Source organism: Pelobates fuscus, chromosome 10 (genome assembly GCF_036172605.1).
Source record: "Pelobates fuscus isolate aPelFus1 chromosome 10, aPelFus1.pri, whole genome shotgun sequence".
Classification (NCBI taxonomy): domain Eukaryota; kingdom Metazoa; phylum Chordata; class Amphibia; order Anura; family Pelobatidae; genus Pelobates; species Pelobates fuscus.
Window position 1 is genome coordinate 146,426,169 of NC_086326.1, and position 13,964 is coordinate 146,440,132.

The 13,964-nt window shown below is 41.6% G+C and overlaps 1 protein-coding gene and 1 pseudogene across 1 annotated transcript in view; one reads left to right on the plus strand and one right to left on the minus strand.

The window, feature by feature from the left end:
* LOC134575172 (oocyte zinc finger protein XlCOF6-like) overlaps window positions 1–4,751 on the plus strand; it is a 29,317-nt pseudogene extending 24,566 nt beyond the window's left edge.
* Window positions 1–13,964, minus strand: part of LOC134575157 (zinc finger protein 665-like) — a 400,405-nt gene that overhangs the window by 159,109 nt on the left and 227,332 nt on the right. The window lies entirely within an intron of this gene.

Consider the following 13,964-nt stretch of genomic DNA (forward strand, 5'->3'; position numbering starts at 1 on the left):
ACAACACAAGTAATCGCAGTTGAACCCTGTCCAGCATGTAATCTAATCTTAACTATCACCTAAGCAACCTTATTTTTAACAATGTTTAGCATATTTTACATGACCCATCCAAGTTGCGTTTATGTCCTTTATTTTGACGTTATAGAGAGGCTTTAGTGAACTGCTTAAGGCTCTCTACTTTATTATAAATGCTTTACTCTTGTTAGTAATCTTATCGAATGCTTTAAAAAATATAAAATGAGGCAGTTCCTCATGAGAGATGATGTACTGTATTGACGTGACCCCAAGCTGTATGAAAACCGTACACCCCCTCTTTATTCTGTACCCCATTTAACAAATGCCTCAATAAAAGAAAGATTGACAAATTAAGTGTATATTAAATATAATAAGTAAGCAGATGCTATCAGGATATCAATTTACTACAATAATTATACAAAACAACAAATTGCTTACAAAAAGCTATCATGCTAGCTGTAACAATGGATTAATATGGTACAATACAAAACATGTCTATTGATACTTTCTTGTGTCTCTGTTTTGCACTTTGTTATCAAGCATATAACAGCGTTAAAATCCTTTTTCTGCACTAACTATTGGTGTGCTTGGATATTATTTTATGTCATATACCAGTTTTTCCCTGCTAGCACCCTATTTTTGTAAAACTGCATGCCTCACCAAACTAGCCCATGGCAGTTGAGCATTCACTATAACATTGTGTGCACAATACAGAACATGAACAAACTTAGCTCCGGCCTGTGGGGCTGGGGCTAAACATTCCGCTTCTACATTCTTAGGCAGTCATGGGGAGAGCAAAAGAGAGACTGAATCCCTCCTACATCTGTTTTTTATTCATTGTATTCTTTAAGTAGGCTGGCCTGTGACATCACTGCCAGAAGCACATGGCTTAAGGAAACCGTAGAATGGCCTACACACTGCCCCTAGTGGTGTCTCATTATGCTTTATTTTATATCATAAATCATTCATTTAATATCATTACATTAATTTAGAAGTTCAAAAAAGGGAAGAAAAGTCTTTACAGGCTGCAAAGTTATAGAAAATAAACAGTGGGAAGACTAAAGCATAGCCCTGGATCATGCAGACGCAAAGGTCCCCTCTGCCTCTTCAGTTCCACAAGCCGGTATCAACATCTCTGCTTATAGTGATTGCTCCTGACTTTACAAAGACACTTGCAGTCCTCTGGCCTAGTTCTCTTTTTGAATTGTCCCAGGCTAAAAGGATCATGCAGCCAGCCAACAAGTCCGAAGATTCTGTTACTAGAATCCCTAAAATCCACACGGGACACTCCGTTCCTTTTGGAACGAACATACAGTAATTTATTTGAACTAGGAATAGCCTTTGGGAAGTTGTCCTTAAACATGTAATGACAACCATAAAAATATAAACATACATAAAGTGAAGAACAAGCAACATAATAATTTCTCAAATATATAACAATTCTAATTTGCCAAATTACGGGGGGGGGGATTTTTTTTTGCACTTTTCTAATTTGCATATTGTAATTCTACAAAACATTGAATTTCCCAGTTTCCACCAACAGAGGGCAATGGAGAGTCTGAAATAATAACCTTTTAAAACAAGGATATCCCAACTTGAAAACCCAAACCAGGGGGGAAGTAGTCCAAATGGCCCCCATGTACCTGCCTCCCCAAAGCAGAAACCCATTCCAGAGCAGGCCTCTAGTCGGTGGGAAGAAGGCTGACCTCTCCAAGTACCAATGTAATGGAGAATTCCGTTACAAATCTAACCTGTGCCTCTGCATGATCCAGGGCTATGCTTGTCTTCAGTTTATATAAGTCTATCAATTGATATAGTAAAACACAAGTGGAGAGCAAAACCTAACATAACTTAACCATCCGTTACAGAAACAGGACCTGGGATAACAATGACAACTTTATTATTCCTAAACCATTTATGAAGGAATTTTTCCATCATGGATGTCCTATATATTCCGTCATGGATGCCCTAGATCCTATTTAAATTGTAGGGCACCCAACCTGCAATAAAATTTGTTAGGAAAAGGTTATACTTCTCTTTTTTCCAGTGTAGAGACTCCCTATGCAGTACCCTATATATCTAGTTTTAAATTATAAAGCCACGGTTACGTTACACATGTGTAATGTCCTTATTGCATGTTATTGTACCTGCTTTTCATTCACAATGCCATTGTGATGCATTATATTGTCTCCGTAAAATAACATTAAAACAAAACAGGAAGAGAGATCACTGCTTTAGTAACCACCTGAGACATCTATAGCTAGCCTGGTAAGTCCACAGCAATTAAGAAAATGTTCTAATCTAAAGTGTTTTCTTTCCCGTAGATGGTTCCATAAACAGAAATGAAATCAGTGGATTGTACACTTCAGTTTCTTCTCCGGATTATATAACCAAAGATAACGAAATCACAAGTGATCAAAAAATAAACTGTGTGGCAGTCTGTACACCAAGCAGTAAATCTTTGAGTCATGAAACTACAGAATCCGAGGAAGTAAATGTCCAAGAAATTAATACCCCCATAGAAAATATAGAGACTGAAGATCCATCCATTCATATTAAGGAGGAATCCGTCTCATGGGAAGAAGTAACTCACACAGACGTCTATACACCCACAGAAGATGCAGAGATAGAATATACATCTACTCATATTAAGGAGGAATCGGTCTCATGGCAAGATGGAAATCTTGTTGAAGCTTCCATTTGCACAACCAAGGGAGATGCACAAATGAACTATACAACTAAATGTGAATCTGCATCAAATGAAAAACAAATTCCTATAAACACTGATATTTATACAGGCGCAGACCATAGACAGACAGAATATCCACCTGACCTTATTAAGGTAGAATCAGCCTCATGTGAAATCAGCACTCTTTCCAGTATCAAGGTTTATACACCCATAGGAGATAAACAGAATGACTATACATCAAATAAGGAATCCGTATCAAACAAAGAAGAAATTCCCGGAGACATAGACATTTATGCACCCACAGAACATACACAGACAGAATATTCATCTACTCTTATTAAGGAGGAATCAGCATCATATGAGGATGGAAATTTCACCAACTTAGACCTTCTTACCCCTACTTGTCATACTGAAATACAAAACTCTTCTGAATGTAGAAAATGCTTCACTGAAACTTCAGATATTAAACATGTAAAGATTCATACAGGAGAAGAAACATCAAATCACAATAAACATATGAAGATTCACACGGGAGATAAATCATTTTCCTGTTCAGAATGCGGAAAATGTTTCAGTCACTCTTATAATCTTAAGGCTCATCTAAAGATTCACACTGGAGAGAAATCTTATTCATGTTCTGAATGTGAGAAATGTTTTGCTCACTTGATATCTCTTGAGATACATCAAAGGACTCACACAGGAGAGAAACCATTTTCATGTTCTGAATGTGAGAAATGTTTTGCTCACTTGATATCTCTTAAGGTACATCAAAGGATTCATACAGGAGAGAAACCATTTTCATGTTCAGAATGTGGAAAGTTTTTCAATGACTCTTCCAATCTTAAGACACATCTAAAGTCTCACACAGGAGAGAAATATTCATGTTCTGAATGTGGGAAATGTTTTGTTCAAATGTCCGCTCTTAAGGCACATCAAAGGATTCACACAGGAGAGAAACCATTTTCATGTTCAGAATGTGGAAAATGTTTCAGAAACTCTTCCACTCGTAACAAACATCAAATGATTCACACAGGAGAGAAATCATTTTCATGTTCAGAATGTGGAAAACGTTTCAGAGACTCTTCCACTCGTAACTCACATCAAAGGATTCATACCGGAGAGAAACCATATTCATGTTCAGAGTGCGGAAAAAGTTTCAGTCACTCTTCTAATCTTAAGGCTCATCTAAGGATTCACACTGGAAAGAAATATTATTCATGTTCTGAATGTGAGAAATGTTTTGCTCACTTGATATTTCTTGAGAGACATCAAATGACTCACACAGGAGAGAAACCATTTTCATGTTCTGAATGTGGGAAATGTTTTAATCGAATGTCATCTCTTAAGAAACATCAAATGATTCACACAGGAGAGAAATCATATTCGTGTTCTGAATGTGGGAAATGTTTTAATCTAATGTCATATCTTAAGAAACATCAAAGGATTCACACAGGAGAGAAATCATATTCGTGTTCTGAATGTGGGAAATGTTTTAATCGAATGTCCGCTCTTAAGACACATCAAAGGATTCACACAGGAGAGAAACCATTTTCATGTTCAGAATGTGGAAAACGTTTCAGCCACTCTTCCACTCTTAACAAACATCAAAGGATTCACACCGGAGAGAAACCATTTTCATGTTCAGAATGTGGAAAATGTTTCCGAGAGTCTTCCACTCGTAACAAACATCAAAGGATTCACACAGGAGAGAAACCATTTTCATGTTCTTAATGTGGGAAATGTTTCAGTCAATTGACAAATCTTAAGACACATCAGAGGATTCACACAAGAGAAAAAATTATTTCTTGTTAAAAATGTCTGAAATGTTTCATTGTTCAATGCTACACTCCAATTAATACATTATTTGGAAATAAGAACCATTGAATGCTACCCTGCACTACTGCGCCGTGTGCCCGTCCACCTACAAATTTGCCTTTGGAAGAGAAGGGGGTAAAACAAAATACCAGGGGTGGCCAAACTTCATACTTGTTAGAGCCTCATGGTAAAATTTAGAAATATTCAAGAGCCACATAGAAAGTTTAATGGATTATTCCACATAAAAATTATATTTAAAATATAATTTTTATTAATGATTTATTAATTATACAAAAAATCGAGAATAAATTAAGTGAGAATAAAATCATTAAACGTGTTTCTTTTATTGTATTTTTGCCAATCTTTCTTTTATTGAGGTATAGTAATTATTCATGTATTGCTTTTGTTCTCACTCATTAATTTTGTTTTGTTGATTTTAGTTTGTTCTATAATAGTGGAATACAATGCAGAAAAAAGGAGTCACAGCAATAGTACATATGTCACCAGGCAGCCTCATTTTTATAATCCGGTTAGGCAAGCTTGTCTATGCATTAAACAGCCCCCCAGGGTGCCCATGTGTCTCATACTCTGTGTCCACACGTGTCTCATCTCCAGTGTCCTCATGTGTCTCTGTTATGGGCAAATCTAATATTACAAGTTTTAGGATGAAATGTTGTATTTCCTAAACTGTGTACTTTGTCTTTAAGAGATATTGCAAATTGACAAGGTGTTAGAAATGGAACATGTTTTTCATAGATGTTTCTTTAAGCAATAACCTCAGTGCATATTTATGTTTACGCCATTTTGTCCCAGACGAATTACAATGACAATAATGCATAAACAAGCTTCAAGGCTATGCTACGACTCTTTCAGTACACAATATACTGTGGCAACCTTAGTAGATAAGGATGTTTAGACTTTAAAATGCCATCTTGAACCAAGTCAGGAAAATTTCAATGACGTATACACCCTTTAGTTATGGACTTGTATTTTTGCCAAGTTAAGGGAGGTCCTGAAATGAATAAAGTAAAAGAAGTGTTACTTTTTCATATGAACTACGCTGACCCTAAAATGAAGACACCTAAGGTATAAATAGGTGTACTTTTTTTTTTTTTATTTCTTTATTTTTGTTTCAGCATGCGGAACGGCAGTAAAAGACATTAGGTGGCCCACGCAGGGGCCTTTTATAGACATGTTATACAGTGCTTTAAACGGAATGTACATAATGATGTCAAATACAAATGTTAATTATTGTGCCGCTCGGCGCTGATTTTCTTTTATCCGGGCGTTGGTAGCCCAAGTATTGAACTTATACATAAACAAAAACATGAATATTGGTAAGGTCATGGAAATTCAGTACTTAATTTCACAACATGTGGACCGGTTAACATTGTGCGGGTCTGAGTTTCAGTCGGTGGGCGAGGAGTCCCTGTGTTTATGAGGTGGTTCTCAGCCCAGTTCTAGTTACTGTTACACAGTGACCTCTCGCCGCCTACGTCGTTGCGTCCGTGTCCACCCAGTCGAGGTTGCTTTGCTAGTCTGGTATGTTAACCAAGCTGATGTACTGAGTGATCGTTCTTATAGGGAGTGGGGTAGGGTATGGGTTACGGGTTGAGGGGGGGGTAGTTATAGGAGGGGGGGTATTATGCTCGGCAGGGCGCTCGGCAGGCACAAGCACGCCAAGCCGCAGCTCGCGATTGTTAGTTTATCTGGAATTATTCATTGGTATAAATTTCCCATGGTTGCCAGGTAAATAGGTGTACTTTTAAATGTTAAGAGACAGAGGAGAGACTTGGAGACAGACGCTGCTCAATCTTAAAAAAAATATTAATGATATTTGCAAGCATTTAGTTTAATCTTATAAACTCTGCTATAATGGATTTTATATGTCTATATTTACATTTTTAGATAATAAATATCTAAAAGACAAAACTATTGCTTCCACGACGATCCTTATTTTACATTGTATTCTCAATTATTTATATATGTTAAATAGAGGATCTCTTACACTAACTATATCAAATTATGGCTAAGATATCTGTATGGTTAGCCCTACTAAGTTCTATGCTTTAAGACATTATAGTGGTAAATAAGGGAACCAGCCGCGGTTACAATTGGCGATCACAAAGGGACTTGTACTTGGAAGCTTTAACTATAAAATAATAAATACCTAGGTGTTGCGGACCGTTTCGCTCACAAAGGGATAAAATCCGTTTAGACGATAATCCCCTTTTTCATAGACCAGCACCTAGAGCAATCACCAATCTCCCGAATTCCAAACTGTACGAGTTCACCAACTTCCAAACTGGAAACACACGAACCCTGGAATCAGCCGAACAGGAAAAGCATGCAATCCGCTTACACTCCTGGCAGTCAGCATACAATCCAATTCCCCCAAAAACTAGACGACACATCGGTTTGAGGGTCAAGCAGAATCTGTTTTACTGAGGGCTACCTGCCCAGTATTTATGCAGGTCTCCCACCTGGTGGACACTCCCCTAAGGGACCAAATGGGAGACTGAAACAGCAGACAGACATGTATCACTTTCGTACACACAGCCACAATACTTTCCCACAATGCATCCTGGTTTCCTCCTCTCTGTCCTGGAGATAATTAATTAAGTAATTCAATTAACTCCCAGGACAAAGGCAAGACTCCATTATACACATGGTGACACAGAAACAGTATATCACTTTAAAATACATAAAGACACATTTTATACATAAAACACAGACATGTAACATATCCCCAGATAGCTCAGGTCTGGGTGCACATTATTAGGTGAATGGCACTCAGACCACCCGAATACAGTTTAATGGCCATGGAGCTAAAGTCTTTAATTATACGAACAGGCTCCATGGCATTGCTATCTGGGTTAAAACATTCACATAAAACATAAAATACCGAATTTCCCTGCATTCACCAAATCCATATGAATTAGAACCAGGGGCTGGAGGTTCAGCGGTGCCTGCACGTAAACGTGTCCGATTTTGGTGCATGAAAGCCGGGCAGAAAAGCGCTGGCTGCCCGGGAAGCTCCAGAACACCGCCACCTAGCGGCCGCTAAGTGTAACAGCGGCCACCCAGTAACAAGCAATTAAGCTGCGGTTAACCGCTGCTTCAGGGAGGTAAATTGGCAGCACACTCCAGCTTCTGGGTGGCCAATTAACAACGCCGGCCGGCTTCCCACGGCTCTGGGGAGGTTGGTAAACGGCTGTTTGTTCGGTAGATGGAATCTACCGAACTGCTGTGCAGGAAGGGAGAAATAAATCCTTCTGCACAGCAAAATTAACCCTTTAGCTGCCGGTCCATAATCTAAAGGCAGCAGGCGTGCAACCAGGCTCCTCCAGTTCACAGTGGCGAGGTTGGTTTCGCCACACTAGGTAACCTCTTATACGTAAGAGAAGACACAATACTTTGTCATGGCACAAGTCTTGAAATATTAAGAATTTATTGAGCTATTTGTAGCCCAGACTCAGAGAGAGATCTTCATCATGAAGAGATGATTTTAAATTTGAACTTGTACAAGGCACTTTGAGTTCAGGTGCCAGGTACATTGTCATTAGCATACAAAGCTGAAATTGTGGCTCCTATAATCATAAGAGAACAAATTTACATATTTGGTAAACTCCCTAATATGCCTAATACACCAGCACAGCATGGTCCATTAGTTCCAGGACAGTGGATTGCAGGCAGGGGGATATGTTCTCTTTGTAGCTGCTTAATATGCATGCGCAGGAAAAAGATTAATGCCAAATGTTGTCAAAAGAAAAGTGATAAGACAGAGCGATGATAGCAATACTTGCTATTATATTACTAATAGAATTCGTAGTCTAATTCCAAGAATGCAAAGAAAATTGCGTTATGGCTTAATGAAAACATTCATGCAACAGACAGGATTTTTAATTATTCCATTACTGCGTTCTGGATTCTAATGTCCACTATATATGAAAAGCTTTATAAAACAGTGATAATTTCCATATTGTCAGTTACGCTAGCTGTTGATTGAAAATCAGGAATTATAACAGCATAACTATTTTTTGAGTCTGGAGTTTCCAGCCAAGGTTGCGGAGATATGAGACATGTAAACATTCCAAGGAATTGAGAAGTAATTTTATATTCCAACTTATGAACAACATTATTACATACAGCCATAAAGAGAAAGACGTGTAACGGATCGCCTGGCACCCTGACTGGGTACCTCCGTTAAAGGATGCTCCTAGCGTTTCCTGAGGACTCCAAGCACTCTGGCAGACACCACAATCACCGAATCTGAGAAGCATATGAATCCTCTCAAGCCTCTGAATGCTGTAGACAGTTGAATAGGAACCATACGAATAGGTTTGCACTCCTAGCAGTCAAACTGGAACAGCATGCAATAAATCCTTCCCCCAATAATGAGACGACACTTCACTTTGAGGGTAAAGCAGGAACTCTGGACTGGCTCATCCAGCCTGGCTTTTATTTCCATCTCACACATACAGGCCACACCCAAGGGAGGCATAAAATGACCAATAGTATCACGGGTGCAACCCACACATCCCCTCCCCTTAGTGTGACACATAATCCCATTATGCATACAGTTTAAAATATACTTTTTACACAACTTTCATAACTCTAAAACCATACATCACATTCACATAAAAATACATATCCACAATCAATCCATTCAGGGGAACAACATATTAAAAAATGGCATGAATCCGACCAGGGGTTCAAAAGTTACTAAAAGTATCTTTTGTCCCTTACTAGCCGCATGGCAAACCGGTTTAGACAGGTTTTACATAGGCCTCTATCCTAGAGACAAAGAGGGAAGTAATCCAATTATCCAGGGCTAGAAGCAGACTCCATTAACCACATGGTTACAGAAAGACATAAAACACTTTAAAATACAGAAAGTTACTTTTTATCCATAACACACAGACATTTCACATATCCCCAGATAGCTGGGATCTGAGCGCACAAAACTACCGAATAGCGCGCAGATCCTATTCACACAGTACAACTGCCATGGAGCTAAAGTCTTTCCCATAGTCTTTCATTATATGAATAGGCTCCATGGCATGGCTATCTGGGTTAACACATTCACATAAAGTCTGGTCCATAGTCCAAAGGCAAGAGGCGGGCAAGCAGCCCCCTCCAAGGACACGTGGCGAGGTCGGTTTCGCCACACTTCTCCCCTTTGCCCCCCAGACTAACAGGGTATCTGACCTCCTGCCGGTCAGTGCCCTGGTTAGTCCAGCAACCCACCCACGAAGCACAAACAGCAGTACCTCCCACCCACAATAAATGTTTACTCCACCTGGATAAAGTAGCAGCTTGTCCAGGTCCAGGTTCATCACCACGGCTGTGCGGGGAGCTGGTAGACTGCCTTGGTGGGTTGCTGAGTGGGCAGAGACCAGCGGTACTCTGCCCTGGTGCCAGCGCTACCACTGAAGTAGCCTGATTGGAGCCTGGTTGTGGGAGGGGGAGACCGACTGTCTCCCCTCTGGGTACACAGCTCTGCTGACGGAGGGGGAGACCGACTGTCTCCCCTTTGGATACATAGCTCCGCTGTCGGAGGGGGAAACCGACTGTCTCCCCTTTGGCTAAGCAGCCTTGTTGCTGGGGGACAGGACTGACTGTCCTTACACCCTGTGCTGTAGGTGCAGAGACCACGGTCCCATCTGCACAGTTGCGGGGCTTACAGTCTCCCCCTGGTACATTAAGCTGCCGCTGGGGAGAGGTGGTAACCAGCTCCTCTCCCATTAGAACACTCTGCCGCTGGGGAATGGAGACTGGGCTCCCTATTCCCTGTACATTAATAATCTGCCGCTGGGGAGAGGTGGTAACAATCTCCTCTCCCATACATACTTCCCGTCTCTGCGGAGGGAGACCGACTGTCTCTCCTCCCAGCACAGAGTCCTGCTGTTGGGGAAAGGGGGCTGGGCTCTCCATTCCCTGCTGGATACTCTGCCGCTGGGGAATGGAGACTGGGCTCCCAATTCCCAACAAATCACACTGCCGCTGGGGAGGGAGGACGGCCCCTTCAGCTCCCTGTAACTTGGGCGCAGAGACCACGGTCCCATCTGCGCTGGTGAGGGGCTTACTGTCTCCCCTTGGTGAGCTGGGCTGCCGCTGGGGAGGAAGGATGGCACCTTCCGCTCCCTGTAACTTGGGCACAGAGACCACGGTCCCATCTGTGCTGGTGTGGGGCTTACTGTCTCCCCTTGGTGAGCTGCGCTGCCGCTGGGGAGAGGGGATAACAGGCTCCTCTCCCTGAACCGTAGACCGCCGCTGGGGAGGAAGGACGACACCTTCAGCTCCCTTTTTGTCCAAATCTGCTAGACCCTGCAGATACGCTGCCGCTACTTTCCTTGTGCTCTGTATGTATTTCTCCTCCGGGGGTTCTGGTCCAAAGAAAGCTAGCAGCATTTTCAACATAGCGTCAAACTCCTCTTGACTGTAACTGGGCGCCATGCTTGCTCTGCTTTAGTTGCTTCTTTTGTGAATAGGGGCGCTGTACGGGTACTAGCGTTGCCCTCACTTTGTAGTTCCAAACGTTACCAGTGTCTCCGAGCTGCTTTACCTCGCACTAGGACGCCATCCCACCGCTTGCCACCAATGTAACGGATCGCCTGGCACCCCGACTGGGTACCTCCGTTAAAGGATGCTCCTAGCGTTTCCTGAGGACTCCAAGCACTCTGGCAGACACCACAATCACCGAATCTGAGAAGCATATGAATCCTCTCAAGCCTCTGAATGCTGTAGACAGTTGAATAGGAACCATACGAATAGGTTTGCACTCCTAGCAGTCAAACTGGAACAGCATGCAATAAATCCTCCCCCAATAATGAGACGACACTTCACTTTGAGGGTTAAACAGGAACTCTGGACTGGCTCATCCAGCCTGGCTTTTATTTCCATCTCACACATACAGGCCACACCCAGGGGGAGGCATAAAATGACCAATAGTATCACGGGTGCAACCCACACATCCCCTCCCCTTAGTGTGACACATAATCCCATTATGCATACAGTTTAAAATATACTTTTTACACAACTTTCATAACTCTAAAACCATACATCACATTCACATAAAAATACATATCCACAATAAATCCATTCAGGGGAACAACATATTAAAAAATGGCATGAATCCGACCAGGGGTTCAAAAGTTACTAAAAGTATCTTTTGTCCCTTACTAGCCGCATGGCAAACCGGTTTAGACAGGTTTCACATAGGCCTCTATCCTAGAGACAAAGAGGGAAGTAATCCAATTATCCAGGGCTAGAAGCAGACTCCATTAACCACATGGTTACAGAAAGACATAAAACACTTTAAAATACAGAAAGTTACTTTTTATCCATAACACACAGACATTTCACATATCCCCAGATAGCTTTTTCGGAAGATTATCTACAAGAAGGCCTGAGACTAGTTGGGGATGGAGACACATATGAAAAGTTATTGGGAGACCCGACAATTAACATTAAGACAAAATTTGAGAACTTACTACAGAAGGGGAAAGAAATAGAGATACTGAATGATAGAGAATACAAATACCTCAACGTCACGAAACCAAAAATCCCTGTATTCTATCACCTACCCAAAATCCACAAAAATGCCACCAACCCTCCAGGTAGACCGATAGTCTCAGGCATACCTGGACCTGGACAAGTGTTTACAACCAATTGTACAAAAAACCAAAAACTACCTCAAAGACACACTTAATATCATCCAAGTTTTACAAGAAATACAGTGGAAATCAGACTACATCCTAGTCACTGCGGATGTTAGTTCACTCTATACAATCATCTCGCACACTAGAGGAATAGAGGCCACACAATTCTTTCTGAAGAAAGATGATTTTTATCCTGATGAACAAATTAATTTTATAACAGATGGAATAGAACTTATTTTAAATAACAACTATTTTTGGTTTGACAACGAATTCATTTTACAGAAAGTCGGTACTGCAATGGGGACCAGGTTCGCTCCTCACACTCACACACCGCTTTCTCCCCCCTCTGGACCGGCGGGTGATATGCCGGTCCCCACCAGCACGAGACACAACAAACAGAGACATCATAGCAGATGAACCTCCAAGCAGAATGGAAGCGGCGGTGCCCAAGAATGCGGACAAGCCACGCACCACTACATGTGGCCTGATGCAGCCACAACGCAGCAAAGAAAGGCACACAGCGAAGGAGATAAAGAGGGCGAAACATGGAACAAACAACACCCTTGCCACTCCACCCAGACATACCCGGGAGTTCTTTGACCGACTCTGCTCCAGCTTATGGTCAAAACTCCGTTACGAGGTCCGGGCCTTCAAACAAGCAGTCCAAGCGGTAGCAGCATGGGTCCGACCAGCTACCTGGCGGCACCTGTGTGAGTACCCACAACGAGCCACCAGGGCGGCCTCCAGAAGGGGATGAAGACAGAAAGCAAAGCAGCGAGTAGCGATGGCTACCCTCTCAAGCGTCCACAACCAGCAGAGAAAGTCCCTGGACGAACGACTGCCCTGCCCCAGCAATGCCCCGACGCAAGCAGACAAGCTGGGGGGCCAGCTCAAGAGACTGCTTGCAGCCGGAATTGTACAGCCGCAGCACAAGAGGTGACCCCCATGTGGAAAGCCTCGGACTGCTCTCAAACCTATGCTAACAACCTGCCGACCACTGGTATAGGATAACAGGGGACATTTGCAACGAGATGGCATACTGATATGATACTTTGCACGACCAATAGGCTACCTAGCTCTCTTAGTACATTCCATGCTATTTTATCAAATGTTGCAAAGTCACAGTTAATCACTCTTGCTTATGGCGCTTAAAGATGTGTGCAAGTGGAGAAAAAAAAATTTGCGTTGTGATATAGTTTTGTGATTTAAGTTCTCTTTCTTTATGCTTAAAGCGACTAAAATGTCTGAGCTTGCATGTATGTCCGATGCGCTGCTGCCCCCTGGTGGACAAACTTAATGAAACCTATAGAAATCTGTGCTTAATGATGACCTTAGCTCACTGTTTTGTTTCTCTCACATATACCTAGCACAAATGCCGATTTAGACAAGTTAAGCAACAACTATCTTACTGTATTTTATTTAACTTTACATTAACAATACCACTGTTTAGCCAAGCTTGCTAAAAATTTAAAAATGTGCAGACTCTCATGCCACTGTTTAACTAATGTATATCTTGCAATACGCTGTTGTGGCGTCTATTGATTCCTTGTACCCACCGGCACAACAAAAATAAAGGATTTAAAAAAAAAGAAAAAAAAATGCAGTGTCAATTAAGGTGATAATACTTAATACCTCCAAAGAAGCCTCTGAAACTGGGGGGGCTGAGAGGGGTGCTCATCCCAAAAGGACTCAGATTTCACACTTAAAATAAAATAATAATAAAAATATATATATATTGGCCTTTTTTTAAAGGACTTTTATTTGAGGACTTTTATCACCTT